Genomic DNA, 21624 nt, shown 5'->3' with positions numbered 1-21624 from the left:
TGTGAAAATATCCTAAAATCCGTTTTAAAATTTTCAGCAGGAAGGATTGGTTAAGTAAGTTTTGTCATACATCTTATACATGTTGACAACGCCACCTGTCTGGTTCTCAAATGTTTTACCGTGTCTCTGAATTACTGCAGTTCCCTTCACACCTGTTGGAACTTTAAAACAAAACATTTCACATTTGGCTGGAACATTTTTACAGACAAATGTGTTTGTATCTTAAATGCAGAATGTATAAATATTTTCTGCAGTTTTGTCTTATTTGCTGCTCTACAAATGCTGTTTTTGAAGCAAATTTCTTTTCTTTTTGAGCCTGTATACTCCTATTAATTAGTTACTATTAGATTATTGCAACAATTGATTAATCGATTCCATCCTATATTAGTTTCAAGATTTTATTTTATTTTTGTTACTTTTAAAGGCATTTCTCCTTGTGATTTTCTTTCCCAGCAAATGGCATTTTTTAGTCTATTCTCCAGTCAATGATTAAGCGATGATTAAATTAGTTACTGTTATTTCAATAATTGATTAATCATGATTGATCTGATTAGTCATTTCAACCACAGTGTAAATGTTACACACTTGGTCTCATAATGAAACCAAAGAAAGTGGATCATTTCATGCTCTTTGCTATAAAACTTGAGTAAATATGTGGAGGTACAGCTGCAGCCGTCACTAGCATCAGTTCTACAATATTGCAATCCTAAATATCACTTGCATGCAGCTCATAGTAGATTAATGTATTTCATCCAACATGCATTCACACACTGCATGAAAATGATATATTTGGCCAACTGGATGAACCCAAGAAGTTGTATAAACCCTTAACCTGTAGAATGCAAACCTCTCATCCAGTTTACATCGAACTGAAATCCGATTATTGGCAATAGTGGAATTGCTATGGAGCATGTGGCTCTGCTCCGCGCTGCTTAGGGAAGGATGGAACAAACTAAGTGGGAAAACAGATTTAACTAAAAAATAACATATTTCCCAGGTTGCCAACTCAGACGTTTTAGCTTATCTCCCCAAACCATGCTCTGCTTTCCATCCGGCCTAATCCAAACCTATCCTCCTGTTTGACCTGCAGGCTTCCCGGTCCTTGAGGGGGAACCAGTAGGAATCGAAAATGTGCTTCTTTAGACGTTTGCAGGAAGGGAATCAAAATCTCAGGTGCTGCGTTGAGTCGACTCTGCTGGTTTTACTCATTTCCACCAGCTCTCCTCAGGCAGTGTTTCACTTTCTGCGGTACAAGTGCTAACAGAGGAGAAAATAACAGCCTGGGCGAGCGCCAGGAAAATAGGGGTTATGAGTCCGGCAGCAGATAAGAGGAGAAAATGAGAAGGTGAAATGATTGTCGGGGGAGTAACAGCGCAACAAAAGCAGCACTGAAGGATTCAGAGGCAAAGAGCTTAATGTGGAGCTCTTTTCTGATAAGAAAGCGAGTCTGTGAAAAGGAGGCGAACTCGGTGAGACGAGTGCCTGGCGGATTTGTAAAGGCGAACTGCCGGCATCAACCTGTTTGGGCTGAACAAGAGAGAGCAGCTTAACTCTCAGCCAGAGAGGCTGCTGGTGCTGAACTCCAACACTAATCGAGCTTTTCTCCCTCTGTTTTCTCCCCCTGCCTCCCTGCGCCGGCCGTCCCCCGACATCGACCCACTCCGTCCAGGTAAGAAACTGTTTTTTTTTTTTTCCCCTCCCGTTTCTTCCTGTGAGTTTGTGTGAGAGTTTGTGGGAGGTCGGGTGGAGCGTGAGAACTGCCAGGGTGGCAGAGCAAACATTTCCCGGCAAATTAGCAGAACACACAAACACGTTTCAGACACTCGGCGCACATTTGTAAATACGTTCCTTTTTAAAAGTGAAGTGGTGACGTATCTTAGGTCTTTACCAGTTTTCTGAAGAGGGAAGATCAGCGGCCGTGCTGCTGTAGTTCTAAGATCATGTTGTGTTTGTGGAAGAATCGGACCTTTTCTGCTCTATACCAATTATTTTTGTTTTCTTTGAGGTTTGTACAATGGAGTTTTGGGGCTATTATTGATAAAATAATGGAAAAAAATTCACTGATCCAGGAGTAAACTGCAAAAAAAAATAAAATCTTACCAAATATTTCTGTTCCAAGTATCTTAGCCCATTTGAATCGAGACACAACTAATTTACAAGTGATTTTTTTAGCCAGATAAGAGCTTGATTTAAGTAAATAATTCCTTACTATTGATGAAAAAGTTCTAGTTCCTTTGGCAGGTTATTTCACTGGGGAAAATGTCTTGTTATAAGTGAAAAATCTGCCTATGGAACTGCAACGTTTTCGTCAATATTAAAGAATTATTTACTTAAAACAAGCTTCTATATCTTGCTAAAAAGTTACTTCTAAGTTAATTTGTCTTATTTCATGTGTGCTAAGATATTTGCACTATAAACTAGACCAAAATTACTTGTTAAGATTTTGTTTTTTCCGAGTAATAACTCGGTGTGTGCAGCTTGGATGGCTGTGTTAGTGCCACCAACACCGAGCTCAGCATGTTTTATTTGGAAAACCTTGCAGTAAATCTGTTTGAGAAACAGGAAATGCATCCAGATTTATCTACTAAACTCCTATTAATGGTTTTATTGTATATATTCATATTAATACTTTTTATTATTACTTATTCATTTATTCTTTATTATTGTTGGAGCCTTGAAATGAAATTTTGCTCAATATGTACATTTTAAATGTAGAGTTGAATGAAAATAAAGTCTCCGTCTAAATGTCAAACATCTGCACATATTTAGGATTTATCTGTGTGTCATTTAGGATTTAATAAGGAAAATATGTAAAACTTTTTAAATAGTTGCGATTGAGTTAATTGAGACTTTTAGATGCAGAACTTCAACATTCACAGATTATAGAAGGGATTATGTTTTAGATTTTCTGAGCTTAAAGTGAGCGTAGCTTCCTCTACATACCTAAACCAGATTAATATCTATCTGATGTCAGAGCTTTGTTGACTCACCTTGCAGCCATATGATACCAGAACAGCAGCCTCCAGTCTCACTGTGCAGTGTCCAAGATGGCGGCCGGTTCATGGGGTCACTGTTGGTGCAGCAGGAAATGAATCATTCAGGCCAATATTTAAGGTTTGCTGTTTTGTTTAGATTTGGAAATTGTTTGGTCCTGAGGACATGTTGGGCTTCCGGGACGTTCAGACAGCCGGACTCTCATAAAACCAGATGTAGGCTTTTCTATTTGTCTAGAGAGGCAGAAAAATCAGGGTGTTTGTCTCGTTTCCTGTTTAGATCTGATGTTGTTGCTTAGAGAAACATATTTGCTTACAACAACAGACATAATATATAATCGATTTTATTGATAAAAACTATTAGTGAGATGTAAGTTTTGAGGTGTCTGGATTTTTTTCAACAGTCCATCTCTTGGATTTGACTTCGTTCGGAGTGATGTCAGCGCGCTCAGGGCCGCCATCTTGTTCAGCAAACATTTTTTACAGCTTTGATTTTTGTAGACTTTGAATTCAAGTCAACTCTACAATGAAACATAAGGGCCAAGCTAAGATTTTCGAGGCAAATAAAGTCATAATGTTACAAAAATGTAGTCGTAGAGTCATGTGACCAGAATGAAATCTTAATATTTCTAGTCAGAACACTGCAAAACCACAAAATCTTAGTTCAGGACTGTCAAACTCATTTCCAATGTGGGCCACATCAAAATCTGAATCTCCTCAAAGGGCCAGTTTTGCCAGAATGTATTGATAAAAATACATTCAGCTGTTAAAATATCAATAAATAGCTGTTTTAGCTTTCAATAAGTGTTTCTTAAAATTAAATGATACTGAACATCTTTTCACACTGATTAATCCATCCAGGATTGTTTTTATGTTCTTTTTGCAAACAAAATCACAGATTTTGTGGTGATAATTTAGAAATATTTATAAAGATATTTTAGGATATTTGTGCTAATATATGATGTTTTTGAAAAACAATTTACAGTAAAAGTCAGAAAAAGATTTTTGTAATCTGTTGATTTTGTATGAATTTCGAGTGAGTTCTGTGGATTTGTTGGATAAACTGGAGGGACTCATTGATGTAATTTGGAATCTAAAGGGCCACATAAAAAGCTAAGACGGGCCAGATCTGGCCCCCGGGCCTTGAGTTTGACACATGTGGTCTGGTTTCTAGATACAAAACAAACTTTAAATTAACTTTTCAGCAAGATGTAGGAGCTCGTTTTAAGTCAATAATCCCTTAATGTTGATGAAAACAGTACAGTCCTCAATAAACTGGAACTCTGTCGTTACCTAGCAACGCCAGCCAAGCACAGCCCGTCACCTAGCAACCAGTTCTAGTTCCACTGGCAGATTATTTCACTTATGGGGAAAATGTCTTGTTATAAGTGAAATAATCTGCCAGTGGAACAAGAACTTCCCAAAGCAATGGGACAGCAGTTTTCCTCTAGAAGCGTCTTTAGAGTTGGCTAAAGGATCAAAACGTCTCCTGTCTCCTGTCCCGTCTCTCCTGGAGGACATGTCTGCTGTGCCCTGATTGGTGGGAGGTCTGCTGGTTGTTTGCAGCTGCCGGTGGGAGGCTGTTTGGTCTACTCTCTCTGGACTGTTTGTGGACAAACAGGAGGACTGAAGGCTGCTTCACTCTCTCTCCTGTCCCTTCATGGCTGTTTCAGCTGGAGCTGAATGAATGGGATGTGTTGTGTCTGCATGTTTCTTAATGATACCCCAAACAGATATTCATATTTACACTCGGATGTGGCACAGAAAGGTTTTCTTCATGTTTCTAAGCCTTTGTACAGAAAAAGCTTCCTCCTGGCTCAGGGAACAGGACTGTAAACATGAGTCCTGCAATAGGTTCAAAGGTTAATGCCAGCAGTTTCATTTCGTCTAAACTAGCTGATGTTTGTAGTGCAGCACTTCCAAAGTCTGGGCTATATTTAAGCAAAAACTAGTTTTTTCCAGGTATATTTACATTTTTTTATACTTTTAATGTGCTTATAAATGTGTGCCAGAATGCTTAAGTAGCATATGAATGTTTCAGGAGTTATTTACAGTAAATCTGGACAAAAAGTCTGAATTTTATTTAGGTATGAAAGCAAAAAACACTGGAGCTAACTTTTTACTTAGCATTTTTGCTGACTTTGAAAACATTTAATACACTTAGCTTCCCCTAAATTAATTTTCTGGGTAACTTCTAAAGCGCTAATTTACTTGGTTGATTAGTAAACACAAACTCTGCTCCACCTAAAAACCTAGAGGCGGCTTCAAAAGCAGGAAGGGAACTACGCCGCAGGGCATTCTGGGCAAATGCCACCGAAATAAACACAAAGCAGGAGAAATGGGTCGTGGTCTTTTACCAAAAGCCAGAGAAATCCTACAAATGCAAATATCTGACACTAATACGTTTTTGTTTCCATTTTATAAGGTAAGATGTTACGCTCTGTGTCTTCTTCAGAGGTGCCATTTCCTTTAGTCGTTCTTGGTGCAGCGCCCCCACAGGCCAGGAGGGGAACAGATCACAAACTACACCAGCTGAAAATGTAACAGATATTGGAGTTTTGGTCCCTATTGAACCAGTTCTATCTATCATTACTATCAGGTGTGGAAACATTGTTTGTCAGCAGCTTCTCATTCTTTCTAGGTATGTTTTGATAAATATGAAACCTTAACATTGGTGTGTTTTTAAGACTAGAGCAGCTAGTTGGTTAATCAAGCTATTAAAACAAAGCGGTGAAGTATTAAGTTTCCTTTTGGGTGTAGATTACACAGCCATATTGAGACTCTATCCCTCCTTCTTCACCGTCTCCTGTGAATAACAAACTTTACTCTTATTTTCTCACTCATTCTTCCCTCTCTCCCCCTCAGTCCCTCCTTCCCCATTCAATAAACTCGGCTTCATTTGCCGCGGCGCTGCAGCGGGCTGGTTGGCAGACGTGACGGCCCTGTCGCGCTGCGCTGACGGTTGAATGCGGCGCGCCGAGCACACTGGTTGCATTGTGCTTTTGATGAGGCCCTACATCTTAGTCACTCGAGAGCCTTCATGTGCGACTGTGTGTATACGTGTAGCTGACGGCAAGGGGCACGCACACCGTGGATTTCGGCGTGCAAAAAAGATGCAAATGCAGCGTTCTGGGAGCACATCAGCTGCACTTTGGCAGCTAGATTTGCCGCCAAGCAGCTGCTGACACAGAAATACAGGGATCTCTATTAATATAACCGCTCTGATGAGTGATTATTACCTGGGCGCTCGGCTCAACGCAATTAGCAACTGGCTAACACGGTTTTCTCTGAGGGTGAATCCCATTTCACGTCTTGTCCCCACCACTTAACCTCACCTCCGTGATTTGAATGTTCCTGCCAAAGGGGAAGGGATGTTATTTACAAACCTTCTGTCAAACAACCAACAGTGACTGGAAAGGCATAAAAACCTTCCTCAAGCAATAGCTAATTACATCTGCATCTGTTTGGACTTATGACAGTCAAAAAGCACATAGAGAAGCTCCTCTGCTGCTTTGTTGACTGAATAAATGTTAAAGAACTGAATAAACATGAGATCCCTTTTGTTTGAAAGCAGTGCAGAAACTAAAACTTCAATTAAAAAGAGCTGGGAATCGGGCGTGCCGTGGTGGCGTAGCAGTTAGCGCGACCCGTATTTGGAGGCCTTCAGTCCTCGACACGGCCGTCGCGAGTTCGACTCCCGGACCCGACGATATTTGCCGCATGTCTTCCCCCCTCTCCTTCCCTGTTTCCTGTCAGCCTGCTGTCATATAAGGGAAACTGGAGCCCACAAAAGACCCCCTGGAGGGGTAAAAAAAAAAAAAGAGTTGGGAATCACTAAAATCATCAGCTTGCTACTGATTAACTCAGGCATCATAAAGTCATAAACTCTGTAGTAGTCGTTATACGTCTAATAAAGATTAACTCAAACTACAATAATCTTATCAGTACTTTGGAGGCAAAACAGAAAAGATTTTAGGTTCTAATTCTGGTTTGTTGTTCAGACTTAAGAGGTAAATGGGATCAAGACTTCTGGACCTTTAGCACCAGAGAGCAAAAACACCTGATTCTGATGGGACTGACGGGGATCTCTGTGGATTTTAGTTTTTTTTTTTTTGTTCAAATGTGTTGAAAATATGCAGAAAGTACAGAGAACTACATGAAGTAAAAATCTTTTCCTTTCCCTGTTTTAGCGTCTAAGAGCGTTTTCACACCTGATAGTCCGGTCGGTTCAATTGGGACCAAAGTTGCAACATTTGTTAAATTTTAAGCTTTTGCGTTTCGCTTTCACACCGCACTGTCAAAGAAACCAAACTAACTGAAAAGCCTGTTCCCCTCCTCACCTGTGGGGGCGCTGCATCAAAGGCCACTGAAGGACACGACTCAAAAACCTCTGAAAAAAACACAAAGTGTAAACAAATACGGAGTAGCGCCACATTTTAGCGGTTGGAGGATTTCTCTTTGGTAAAAGGCCAGGATCCATTTATTCCACCTCCACTAGATTTGCAAGTTTGTTTTGGTTGTATTTACCCAGAATGCCCTGCTCCATAATCCACTTCCTGATTTTTTTGGAACTCTCTCCAGTCTGATTCACATTCAAACCGGACCAGAGTTCACTTCAACCAAACCGAGACCAAGGTTTGGCCAATCAATCAATTAATCAATCAATCAACTTTATTTGTGTAGCACATAACAGCAGCTTAAAGTGCTTTATATAATAAAAACTCAAAATTACAAACTTATAAAGAAAACAGCACACAGTTGTTCAACAATTGAACAAACATTACATTTTGATGAGTACCATCGTTAAACATCAAAATGTTGGTCAATGTTTAGTTTATAATATTCAAAACACTGCCTTATTGCTGAAAATGTACTATATAAATAAAATTACCTTACTTTAGATTGCAGATTATGTTAGCATAAATTTTAGTTGCCAGTGTTCATGTGACTCTGTGGTTCTCGTTGAAGGTTATGGTACTTATTCTTTCCCAGATCCATTGGGACTTTGATTAATAGGTCGGGGAAGCTCATAGAAATGGACCTAAGCCCAAATCTTCAAGCTTACCTTTTAGTTTTGATCACATCGATTAAATGAGTTGCATTGAAAAACTTTAAGTTCTGCTGAGACCGAAGCTTCTTCCTCTTTAGGCCAGCTCTATTATCTCCTACTTCAATAATATTAATTGGTTTACGGATTAAACTTTTGATGGACACTAAAACAATATCTCGAGTGCTTCCCTCATCGTCTCCCGGAGGAAAAGCTGCTGATTCAGAGTCAAGCTCGTCCTCGCCGTGTTGTTCGCTCTCCTCTCGTCTCGTTTCCCTTCGTTTTTCCTCCCTGCCACACGAACGAACTCTCTGACTCGCACAAGCCCAGAACCGTCTTCCCACCTGATTGCTTTCCCATTTTTCTTGCTGGGAGATTTATGGTTAGGGGAATGTTGGAGACAGGCTATTACCATGTCCTGTTTGAACTCATCAGCCAGACAAAGTGTTCGGGGTGGCTGCGGCGACATTCGCCAGGCTCTTTTACCAAGACACAGTCCCTCCCACACCTCAGTTAACCCCACTTCGGAGGCTTTCTGCCGCACCACAGAGTTTTTACTTCGCATTACGCCGCAGCCCTGATCTGCATGCTGCTGGTTTCTTTTCCTACTGAAAGTGGAGCCGTGTTTTCCCTGCACTGTGCCAACGTTTACTCCCTGACGCGGTCGCTTTGCTTCATCTATAACTGTGCGAAGTGTCAAAGTTTACTCCATTTTAAATACCAAAACAAATTCTAGAAAGTAATGGCTTCACGGATGTTTTTGATTTCTGCTTCAAGTTTGATCCATCTGATTTTATCCCAACAGTAAAGTGGATTTAATTCAAAATTCTTTATTAAATTAAATAAAATACACAACATCCAAAACAAGAAGGAACAGTTGTTTAAAAGAAAAATCAATAAAAGTAGAGATCTTTACCTTCATTTGATAACTTTTATTGATATTAATCAATAATGAAGATTAAGTCTGTCACATTAAGCAATGAATTGCTTGATAAATTTAAATGATCTCATTTTCTATTCTGATTATTAATATTTTTTGGAAAAGAAATTCTGTTGACGGAGACGTCATAAAACATTTCATTCGTGGTTTCAATTGTAAGTGGTTTTTATTTGAAATATCTTTCAATTCCAGTGTTAAGAGTTCTTTATAAAATTAAACGTTATTTTTACTTTGAGAGCCCAAACTTGCATTTTTATGGCATTATCAAAATATTATATGAAAATGGTCTCAAAATAAATATATTATTGTTTATCGCAATAATTACTGGGACAATTTATTGTCCAGCAAAAATTTTATTGTGACAGGCTTGATGAAAATAAGGTATGCTTTCCTTTTTCAAAAAGTATTTATTCAGATACGTTTTGCACATTTTTCCTTCTCTTCTACGCTTTCTAAATTTCTAATATTTTTTAAGGTAATTTATGATTTTAATGAGAACATTTAGTTCTATTTCAAATTTTTCAGGTTACAGGAATGTTTTTAACTCGTTTCATTTATTCAGTACTGAACAACTTTCAGAGAACTGTTGCTCACAAAATGTACTTACCTTGCAAAACAATATCTTAAACTTCATAAAGCTTCTTTTTTGTACCTATGGAAGATGAAGACAAATAGATAAGTAGCTTCGAAAAGTGGGAAGAAAAGAACACGTTTTAAAACAATCCTCCCAAAATATGACAAAATGAAACCAGATTATCTACTGGAGACGTTCCGGTTCTTATGGTGCCGGTGGACAGTTACTTCTCAGAGGCAAACATGCACACGCAGCCATCTTGGACTTGCCAGTTTACCCGATAAATGTAATTTTATGCCGTAAAAAAAAACTGTAAGTATCCAGAGAAAACCAGGCCAGGCTTAAAGGATAAAGCTCCTGCTGAGGTTCAAACGCTGCACCCTTCATGCTTCCCCAAAATGCTCATAAAACGGATTATTAAAACAACAAAACACGTCTGTGGAGGAGCCTGCTGTGTTATAAATGGTAAATCATTACCCAATCAAAGTATCAGAGGGTTTTAAGGAAGTAAAGCAAACTGAGATCATAAAACAATAAATACAACATAAGTTCTCGTCTCATAAAATTACACAATTTCACTTCTTTACACATTATGAAACTAAATGAAACACAGACAACTTGGTCTATTAGTCTTTCTCCTGTTATTATATTCTTCATTTGTGATTTTATTTTTGTAGCAGTTTATATTACACTATATAATTGCTCATAAATAAGACTTTAGTTGAAGTGTAATTACAAAAGATAATTGCACAAATTAGTAACTAAGTTGAAGAAGCAAACGGATCTAAACACCAGTTCTACTCAAATAAAGGGGAATGTTTTATAACATATAAACATTTAAAATACTTATAAATCCAACTCTGACCAGGACATTTTGACCTTGAGAAATGTATCTGTAGGTGAAAGTTCAAACCTGAGGATGGAAAACCTATTAGCGACATATTACTTTACAGCTTTAGCTTGTTTTAAACCCGGATAGACCAGTAGACTTGATTCAATTGGGGGACAAAATTGCAACATTTGTTACATTTTCAGCAGCTGCGGTTCCCTTTCACACTGCTGTATTAAATAATCCAAACCTGGTCCCCTCCTCGCCAGTGGGGGCGCTGCACCAAGAACCACCAAAGGAAACAACACAAAAACCTCCAGAGAAGACAAGAGTGAAACTTAATTCTTCACGAAATGCAAACTAATCTGAGTGTCATCAGATTTTAGTGGTTGTAGGATTTCTGTTGTTTATTTGGACTCCAGTAGCCATTTTCCTAAAAATGGCTACTGGAGTCCAAATTATAAAAATAACATTTATTACAATAAATGTTACACATACTTAACATAATATTAAAAACATAGCACATTAATTCATGAATGCAGAATTATCACACTTTATATGATCCTTATTTTAGAAACATAACTCATTTTCACGATTATAACATTTTGCAGTAGAATAATTTAGCAAGGCTCTTTTAAAAGCTCTAGCATTTGTTACATTCACAACAGATCTGGGAAGTGCGCTACATGTTTTCATTCCTCTAACAATAACTTTTGTCCAGCAATCCTGATTTTGTCTTTTTGCCATTTCTCTTCCTAGCACGTTTGTTTTATTGTGTTTACCCAGAATCCCTTGTGCTGTAGTCCACTTCCTGCTTTTGGAGCGGTTCACATATGCAATCAAACTGCACCAGCAGAACCGAGATGAGGGTTCTTAGACGGACCAGTTCACTTCTTTGGTCCACATCAGAGTTTGATTAGGCCTTCACACTTCCACAAACAAACCGGACTTTCTAGGCAAACAAACCAGAGTTCAATTCAAGTGGCCTAAACATGGCTGGTGTGAACGCACTCAAAGTCTGCAACAACTCTTAAACTGTACCCTGGTTTCTCCATCACTGAAAAGATCTTAAAAATCAGGACTTCACGTCTTTGTGTGTCGGTGAAGGGAACGTCCATCGGTTTGTAGGAATGAAGTCGGTCTTTGAGTGTGTGAACTTTCTCAGTGGACTACATCGCTTTGGGACAAGGGTTGTCACTTCCAGTCAGAAGTGTGTTGATCTGCCTGCTTCCCCGCTGTACCCCACACGCACACTCCCATGATGTACTGTCATTCCGCACTGCCCGGTTCCTGTATAAATTAAATTAGAAACGACTCCGCTTTGGTTGGAGACGTGCAGGGAGGAGACGACAGTCGGCTCACTTGCTGGGGGAATAATGAAACCCACACAGCTCACTGGATCGTCCGGCGCTCATAATAGCCTCCTTGATTTTTATGTTATTTGTTCTTGTTTGGCTGATTTTGTTTTCCAAAGTCTTTCGAGTGCTGCAGGGCTTCAGTTTTGGCGGTCATCGCCGCTCGAAGCGTCCGTTTCGCCAAGCCTGAATTCCACACTTATCTGCAGGCAGCAGAAAATGTCTCTGGAGAGCAGAAAGGGAGGAATTCACTCATAAACCCACCCACCGCTTTTGGAGAGGTGTTCAAGGAGAGCAGCGTTAGCCGGTGAAGTAGCCATGTATGTATTTTAGCACATATCAAAGCCTCCCAGAGAGGCTCTTTTCCTCCTTTATCCCCGCGGCTCAGGGTGCATTGGAGCAATAGTGTTGATAGAGGTGTGTGCACGCTGATAACGTAAACACTCTCAAGAGGCTTATAAAGAAAATGCTGCTGAATATTTCCCCTATTGTGCTGCAAGACAAATCAGCTGGCTGACATAAATGGATAACGAAGCCGCTCCCTGAGCCAAGACGCTCGTTAAGGCGGCGGGTGAGGCCGCTGGACGTTCGGCTATCCTGTTGAGCAACCGTGGCACAGTCAGAGGTTTGTTTTGCTTCAGTCAACACAAGTGTCACTTCTCAGTACCCGGAGGAGGGCCTGTCTAAGAACCAGGGCTCCCTGACAAGTCGCAGTGAGCGAGATAGTGGGTGAGCGATGCCAGATTGGCTTTCCACTGCTGCTCCAAGCAGTCTGATAAACGCAGAGCTGGGTTAGAGTGGCTTAAAAATGTTACAGGTGTCAATCTCTCATTCATTCTTTTAAGCACAAGCTGGGTTTCTTCCAAAGTGACAAGCCAGGAAAAGCAGAAAAATAACACTTTCTGTCATGGCTTGAAGAAAGTGTAAATTTAAAAAATGGTTGTTTTTCACCATTGTGCTGTTTTTGGTATCCTTCCAAAAGCTTCTCACTGCATTTTTTTTAAAGATGATCTATTATTCTTTGTTGAACAGGTTAGATTTTAGTCTGCTCAGTTCTGCCTATCTTGAGCTGTTATTGGGCGTCTTGTCACTTTAAATCCAAATAAGCTGCTGCTGCTCAACGTTTACACTCCCACATGAAAATGGCTGCAAACAGATGCGCAATTATAGAGCTGTACATCTTTGAAAAGCATTAGCAGAGCCTCCTGCACAACCAATAAGAATGCAGCAAGTGGTTTCTGAATGATAAGTCAACAGCAAAACACTCGTCTTTTCCAGCAGGGCATACAGCAGTAAAACCAGCTGATCAAATGTGCTCAAGTCCCGCTTTGGTTGCTAGGTAACCGGGACAGGCTTGGCTGGGGTTGCTAGGTAATGGGCAGTGCCTGCTAATTTGTGATGCTACATTTCAAACGTTTCTGAAGAGGCTCAAACACTAAAAGACATTAAAACTTATTGCAAGAAAATGTTTGGGTTTTTTTAAGCGTTTGGTCTGTTTTTAGAAGCATTTTTCATGTTTTCATACTTCCATTTGGGTGTAAACTGCTTCTAAAAACAGCCAGACGTTTTGTTTTTTTTGGTGTTTGGAAAACGAGCCATTTCAAAAACCTCGATTTTTTTTTTTAACACACTGCAACCCCACCCATGTTCCTGCATGTTTGTTCAGATGGTTTTACTGCTGTACGCGCGACGTACAATGGCTGCTGGAAAAGACAAGTGTTTTGTTGTTCACTTACAATTCAGAAACAACCTGCTGTATTCTGGTTGTTTGTGCAGGAGGCTCAATTTCTGCTTTTCAAAGATGTATATATGTGTAGTTGTGCATCTGTTAGCAGCCGTTTTCAGGAGTGAGTGTAAATGTTGAGTTGTGGGGCATGGCCACAAGAGCTTATTTGGATTTAAAGTGACAAGACACCCTAGAACAGTTCAAAATAGGCAGAACTGATCAGACTAAAATCTCATTATCTATGAATATTTTTGTTCAAAAAGTGTAATGTATTTATTTTGTATAAGGCGTATTTTAACCTGTTCAACAAAATACAACAGGTCACCTTTAAGGCATTTTCTTGTGAGTTTGCTTTCCCATCACTTTGAAAATCAGAGTTTGGAATCACAGTTGCTCCTCTGGATGAAAACATTCATAATGTATGGGCATCCATTAAACAAATGTCAGTCAGGTCCTCACAGGATCCCCTGTGGAGCTTCTGTCTCACGCCTGGGATTGTGTTTTATTTCCTCTCTCCGTTTCTCTGAGCCTCCAGATTCTTCTCCCCCCGTCGACTCGGCCATTCATCCTCCTGTTTCCCTGGAGGTCTCTGGGTTTGAGGGGATCCCCTTCAGAGTGTGAGTTTCTCTGGAGCCGGGCCAGCGGCGTCAGAGCCTTTGTTTAAAGAGCGACCCTCTGTAGACTCGCTGTCAGGCCGGCTTGATGAATATCGCCGCTTTTCAGCGAGCCTCGCCTGGCACTGCGACTCCTCAGCCGGCCAGCGGAAAACCCCGGCCCGCTCCTGCTTCTCTCGCTTGTTCATTTCCGCCGCCTTCCCCTCCGATTCCATCTCATCCTCTTCCTGCTTCTGTCGCTGCCTGAGCTTAATTATTATTAAGGGTTGTTGTACAAGGTTGAGTTCGAGGAGCAAAGCGAATTAAATCTTTCTTTAATGAGCGCTTCATGTGAACTGCGGTCAGCAGCGCTGCCTGCTGAGAATTTTACACGTACATTTGAAGGTTATTAGCAATCTGGAGTGTCTTCGGGTTCTTCTTTCATGCAGCTCACAAGAATTTGCTCCAACGGGGGGAAGCTTTAGTATGCTGTTGATGTGACTAAAACATGAGCAGTGTAACGATGTAGCCTTATTATCTCCTCTGCTGTGACCCACAGTTGACTGTTTCCTCCACAGGAAACATTCACAGGGTTTCCTCTACATCGGGGTGTCCAAAATGCGGCCCGGGGGCCATCTGAGGCGACCCTCTGTAGAGTTTTGGCGGCCCCCAACTGTAGTTCAAGAATGGTTCGAATTTGTTGCATTCGGCTCAGATGGAAACTTTTTATTTGTAATCAGGGTAAAATTATTAGCAACATAATTTTCTTACAATGGAAAATGTTAAGTACGATACAAAGATTTTGTCTTTTTCTAAGCACGCTTCTTTAATAGGTAGAAACTTTTACAACATACCGTTGCAGATAAACTGTTTATCTGCCGCCATTTGTGATAAACGGTGATCACTGACATGAGTCTTGTTGTTTCAGGCTTTAAGAATTTGAACTTTTTCTTTTTCAGTATGAAATTATTATATAACTCAGATTTAACAACTCAAGAATTGTTGAAACAAGAAAAGTAGGACTGCAGCAAACTGTTATTTTAGTTATCAATTATTCCGACTATTAATCATCTAATTGGATAAAAATAGTTAACTAAAAATTCTAGATTTTTCATTTAAACACTTAAACCATTTTTATACAATATTAGAAATACATTAAAATAATAAAAGAAAGGAAATGCATTTTTTAAATAAAAAAATAAACATTTTATTGCCTATAAATTTTTTTAAAATTGATCTAACTAGCTGGATAAAACTAACTAGCTAGTTAGCTCAAGACAGCTAGCTTGAGCTAACTGGCTTAAGCTAGTTAAGCTTAATCTTAACTAGCTTAAGCGTGAGTGCGCTTGAGTTAGCTCAAGCTAGCTATCTTGAGCTAACTAGCTAGTTATTTAGCTAGCTGCAGCGATGCAGAGAGCAAACGGGGAGGGAGCAGGTATCTGCAGCACCACAAGGAGTGTTGATTGACAGCACTAAGACCCTCCTCCTGAGTCTAATTGGTTGTTTCTAGTTAGCATTGGGAGAAGGTGGATTAGCTTGGTTTTTATTTTTATTTTTTTCACAACTGCTGCAGCTATAATTAATGTAGTTTGGCCTTCTTGTGTAAAGTTTCAGATACGTTTCGAAGGCTCCCTGGTTCTGGTTTTTAATCAGCGGTGCCATCTCACCCACCACGACGATTTAGAGAAAAATCCTAGAGGAAACCCTGAACTCTGGCTTTGGTTTCCTGTGTTTCAAGTAGTGGAGGTTTGACAGGATTCTCGCCCGTTTTAGTGCGCATCAAGTGAGTTTTGTATAAATGATGAGCCAATTAATCCAGACTGCAGAGATAGTCTGATTACTGGAGCTTACCGCCACAATGCGACCTAATTCGGTTGTAATGAGCGTGGCTGAGGAGGCCAGCATTACTCACTCTAAACCCCGTCCTGCAGAGATGAGCTCATTCTGTTGAAGCAGCGCTGTGGCTTTACAGATATCTGCCAAGTTCAGACAAAGTCATTGTTCATCTGGCCAAAAAGAGCCGGTGTTATTGTCGTAACACGGCGAATCGTGAATCAGACGGCAGACGGCCCGTCGTGTCGCAAGAACGTCTGGAAAAGCTGACGAGGAGCTTTGTGAAATGAAGCAGAGAAAATCCCATCCTGGAAAAAAATGGACCCCAACACAAAAGGAAACAATGTTTTATTTTTTCTCTGCTGCTTCACTGAAATGGTTCATTTCTGATAATTAGCAAAACGTAAAGATGGAAAAACAACGAGGAGAAGAAACAGAATAAAGGAGATTAAAGGTCTGGAAAATATGAAGAAAAACATGAGAGGATGGAAAAATATTAACCATTTCATCACCTGCTCATCCATCCATTTATTCATCCATCCATTAATTTTTTCACTCATTCATCCATCCATTTATTCACTCATTCATCCATTCATCCATCCATTCAATCATCCATCCATCTATTTATTCACTCATTAATTTTCCTTTACATTCTTCTAGTCATTCTGCCAATTTGAACCCTGAAGCTCTAAAACATTTACAGTCCTACTAATTTAATTAATGGTTCAATTTTCTCCATTTCTAAATAACTTTTTAATCAACCATTTTTTATTTTCAATGCACATAATTAAATCTTGATAAGACATTTTATCTGCTGCTGTTGGATATTAGATATTTTACGTAAAATTCGCTTCACCTCGTCATTTTAGGATATTTTTTTTCTCTGCATATTTATGTAACATCCTTATCTTAACCGCATCAAATTGACTTCCTGTGTCCCATCCCGGCTTATGAAACCGAACACAACGGGAACATTATCCCTTCCACTCCTGTACGCACGCACTCATCCCCTGGTGTAGCCAGACGATATGTACGGTCCTGTAAATGACAGCCAGCAGATGGTTCTTCTGACAGCTCTGCTAGCATCCCATGACTGATCTCTGCTGATGTCTTACCTTGCCTGAGGAGATCGGGGCGGCGGTGGAATACCTTCTATAACTCATTAGAGGTGCATCAACGCCAGCTTAGTCACAGGTTAAAAGTTTTTGGAGAGAAGGACCAGCGGCAAATTTTAGGCATTAATCTTTTCTCGCTGAAGAGCAGACGATTGGGACCTCTTGAAGTAACGAAGGGGGGAGAAAAAATAAAAACAAAGCCTCATGGGTGCCTGTGGGTGTTTTCGCATGCCCTAATTAGTCCTGCATTTGCCTGAAACGTTCTCAGGCTTTCTCGTCAGGCTAGTCCCCCTGGCGTTCATCTCATTCTCCATCTACATGTTTACTATATATATTCTCTCCGTGTTTTAAGTACCAGAGTTTTCCCGATGGGAGTTGGATTTCCAACACAAATAGACATAAAGAAGATGGATGAGAACTCTGCTTGGAGAGCAGAAGGAGAGGCATAAACACCAGTCAGTACTATTAGCAAATGGCTCATGTTAACACAACTACGGTTAAACAAGGCTTCAAGGCCTCTTTCCAGCCGTTAAGCTAACGTTAATCTGAGCGCTGAGGAAAGGGAGGTGATGGCGCATGAAGATGGACAGCTTAAAAAGAAGCTAGCAGTAATTTTAAAGGGGAAATGGGTAATATTATGATTAATCGTTTAGTCTGTCTTTGGAAAACTACAACAAATTAATACATAATTATTCTTTGTGGTTGTTTTAAAGACTGCTATTAATATGAAAACTGCCACTTAGCTGACGATGAAATGACTTCAGCTATAGTTTAACGTAGCTAAATGTCACAGATGTCAATTCAACATTAGATTAGCATTAACCTAAGTTACATTTATTCTTCCGCTAACACTGAAAATAGCAAACAGTAAAATTCCAATTCTTAGAACATATCTAAGCTAAATATTTTGTTTCTGCTTAGCCTAGTGCAAAGCTAAATTCCCACTTAGCGTAAATTAATGCAGTCTAACACAAAGCTAAATCTGCAATTTGAAGGTTATTCATATTACCACAGAACTTACTTCTGTGCTATTTTAGCACACAATTATTGCTGGATTAGCACGTTAGCGTCCCACTTATCATATGTACATTACCACAGAGCTTGATTTAAGCTAACGTACGGCCCATTCCTCCATTTCTGAACCTGAACTGATGTTCGTGGTTGTCATGGTTACACATTCTAACTGTCCAAAAGCTAAAAAAGTTTAAGTAGAAATCCAAACTGCAATGCCTCAACAGAAAAGTTAAGAATAAAACAGAACCAGAACTTACATGCTGCCACCACGAGCATATAAAACATTAGCATAAAGCTAAACTCCCACACAGCAAAGTAGCCAATTAGCCTAGCCAAAAAATAACTTCCCACACAGCTTAGTCAGAGGCTAACTTAATATTTAGAAGCCCATTAGCATTGCAGAAATGTAAGCTTACAGTTAGCTAATCTTATATTAGCAGAATTTAAACTTTTGACTTAGAATAAAGCTAATTTAGCTTTGAACAAGAAAATTTCAAAAGAAGGTATTGAGCTGCAGGGATACAAAAATCAAAATGTGGCACCTATTTCTTTGATCCTTGCTAATTAGAGCTAACCCGTTCAGAGCGTACCCTTTTATTTATGTCAGAAACAAAACTATCAGCCATTAACTGTACGGCGCATTGCCATTACCAGCAAATTAATCTGGTTTTTCATTACCCACCATTGCTGGGTTATGGGTGCAGAGCAGAACGGAGAAGCATACGACTCCTCCCTGCGGCCTCTAAATATAAATCTGTGTGACCTTTTTATTTCCCCAGCTGTACCACTGCAAAGTAAATTGCATCAGCTTTCCAAAAAAAAAAAAGCGCTACAGCTTTATTCTCTCTCATCTTGTCTGGCAAATTGCTCTTTTCTCATTTCCAAGTGAGGGTGATTTGTTTCGCAGCTCTGGTTTTCAGTTTTATTCTCTTTTTGTCTTAGACAAAAAAAAATTTACTCCTGTAATTGTGGAGAAACGTTTGTGCTTTCTATTCCTAATTTCTTGTTTTTGTTACCATTACCCTTAGGAAATAAGCAGAAGTATTGCTCTACAGAGAGGTGCTATCTGGCTTATTTTGCTTTCCTTTTAGTCATGTTTGTAATACTTTAGTTTTATTGTCCATACAATATCAATATCAATATTTTTTTCTCATTGATTTTGATCTTTAGTCTAACTAATAAAAGCAAGTTTCTTCACAAAGTCAAAATTATGGAAGCAATTACTTGTAATTCACTGAGTACAGTTTAGCCCTTGGGCATGACTTTTCCCATTTAATTGGGATTTTTGAAGAAATATTTTTGCAGTTAATCATCTGTCATTCACCTAAAAAAAAATCCAGTCCTTCAAACTGCTTTCCATCCTATGAAAAGGAGTTAATGATGCACTCCTCTATAGTTGGAGCAAATAATGACTCCCCAGAATGTCTCAACAATTACTGGATCCCATTTCTCAATGCACTCAATGGTATGTTGTTTTAAGACCCTTGTGGCCTCAGCTGCTCATTTATTTCCCTCTGCACACTTCCTGTTTATTATAGGAATCCTAAAAAAAAAATCCAAGACCTAATTTTAGGCTGAGGCTTCCCTTCTGAGCCAAAAAAAAAGATGTTATAAAACTGTTTTCATGGACTAAAGTAGTAATTAGGGCATTAACCTACATGTTTAAAATCTCTGGAGAAACACTTGACCACAGAAAATATGTTGCATTTAAGTAGAAAAGACTGCTTCACCTCAAATATCCTGGTTTTATATTTACGCTCTCAGCTCACAATCATTAAATGTGTCACTAATATAAACTACTTGTAGAGAAACTGTTCAAATTGAACAACTTGTTCAAATTAAATCCTTCTGATTCATAATCAGGCACAACAAAGATTTTGAGTATTTTTGTTGAAGAATTAACATAGAATCTTTGCAGAGGAAAAAATCACATCGGGTACCGATCATTTACTGTACTCACTACTGTTGAACTAAACTTAAGAAATAAATTAAATAAAACTACTGATCTATACATTTGTCTGCTGACGTAGCAGTACACGTTACTGTGTAAGTGTTCACCAAAAGATTAACTCTTTTTATCATTATTAAGACTCAAAGCCGATTTCAAGACCTACAGTAGAAGTTCATTATAGTAGCCTACTGGAGTTTGACCACTATAATGGTGGTCTAACTATTAAAATGGTTAGTAATTGTGTTTTTCTGATCTGTTTGAGGTGAGATTTAAAAGAGAAACTCAAACGTAAGAAGTTCATAACTTTAGAGCCACAGTAGGATAATCTGTTAGCTTTGTTATCAGAACTACCAGCAACACAACAGTAAAAGATGCCTTACTGTTGGTTCGACTCAGAGTGTTTGTTCATGATTGTTTTTTCTACATTTGATTGAATCCCTTTGGTTGAAAATAGCTTATTGGCCAAACAGGAAATCACATTTATTGCGAAAAGGTTTCTTCCTGGCACTGGAGGCTCACCACCTCTAATTCCCAGACAATTGGCTTGAAAAAAGTTACTAATGATTAAAGGGGACCTAATATGCAAAATGTACATTTTGTTTGTGTTTGTACGTCCATTGGGGTCCTAACTAACTGCCATTTTTTGGCACTCATTTAATGTTTCAAAAACCTCCCAATTGTTGAGTCACTCTACATCGTTACCTAGCAACCGTAGCCCAGCCCTCCCGGTCACCTAGCAACCCAAGTAAAGCTCCAGCAAGTGTTTAATTGTTGACTTGCCATTCAGAAACCACTTGCTGCATTATTACTGAAGACTCCACTTCTGCTTTTCAAAGATGTACGGTTGTATAATTGCGCATCTGTTTGCAGCCATTTTCACGCGCGAGGGTAAACGTGGAGTTGTGGGCGTGGCCAGAAGCTGTTTGTTTGGTTTTAAAGTGACAAGACGCCATAAAACAGCTCAAAACAGGCAGAACTGACAGAATAGACTCCATTATGTAAGAATGATTTTGTGCAAGAAATGTAATGGACATGTATTGTTTAGCCCATAGACCTGAACTAATCTGTTCAGTGAAGCATAATAGGTCACCTTTAAGACAATGGACCAAGTAATATAATCTCTGAAGACAGTGCAGCCTCTTGGCAACATGAGAAACTGCAGGAACAATTAGTCAAACGGAAGGACATATTCAAAGTTTGACCTCCCCCACTGCATCTGATTGAAAGAACAATTCATTTTAATTAGCCAAATGGGTTCAGCAACACATATAAATGTCAGAAAACCATTCTTTAGTTAAAGACGCTCTACAGGAGTAGTTCATGCTACAGAGATTCAGTCAACATGTTGTACCTCACACTTACTCTGTTAGTGTATTACTGAACACGATGTCCTCCTCTTACTGTCGAAATGTTGAAAGACCATGCTGCCTCCTGATGTGGAGAAACTCCTGACCTTTGGCATAAAATACATGTTGCTTCTGGGTATTAAGCAGCAGAAACCCAACAGAGGCAGCTCTTCAGCTCTGGGTGATGTGGATGAAAAAGGCCTCAATGTTGGAGAGAAACAGTCAAGGAAACATGATCTGGTCTGAGTTTGTGTGTTTGCATTTGGACCTCAACCCACACCAGCGGGATTATCAGGCCTGAGGGAGAC

At 39.4% G+C, this 21624-nt stretch overlaps 1 protein-coding gene across 1 annotated transcript in view; it reads left to right on the top strand.

The window, feature by feature from the left end:
* Positions 1-21624, top strand: part of LOC102237506 (exostosin-1b) — a 149181-nt gene that overhangs the window by 60365 nt on the left and 67192 nt on the right. The gene's annotated exons all lie outside the window — the stretch shown is intronic.

The sequence above is a fragment of the Xiphophorus maculatus genome, chromosome 13 (genome assembly GCF_002775205.1).
Source record: "Xiphophorus maculatus strain JP 163 A chromosome 13, X_maculatus-5.0-male, whole genome shotgun sequence".
Taxonomy (NCBI): domain Eukaryota; kingdom Metazoa; phylum Chordata; class Actinopteri; order Cyprinodontiformes; family Poeciliidae; genus Xiphophorus; species Xiphophorus maculatus.
Note: the sequence above shows the minus strand (reverse complement) of the source record. Positions and strands in the feature narration are given on the sequence as shown.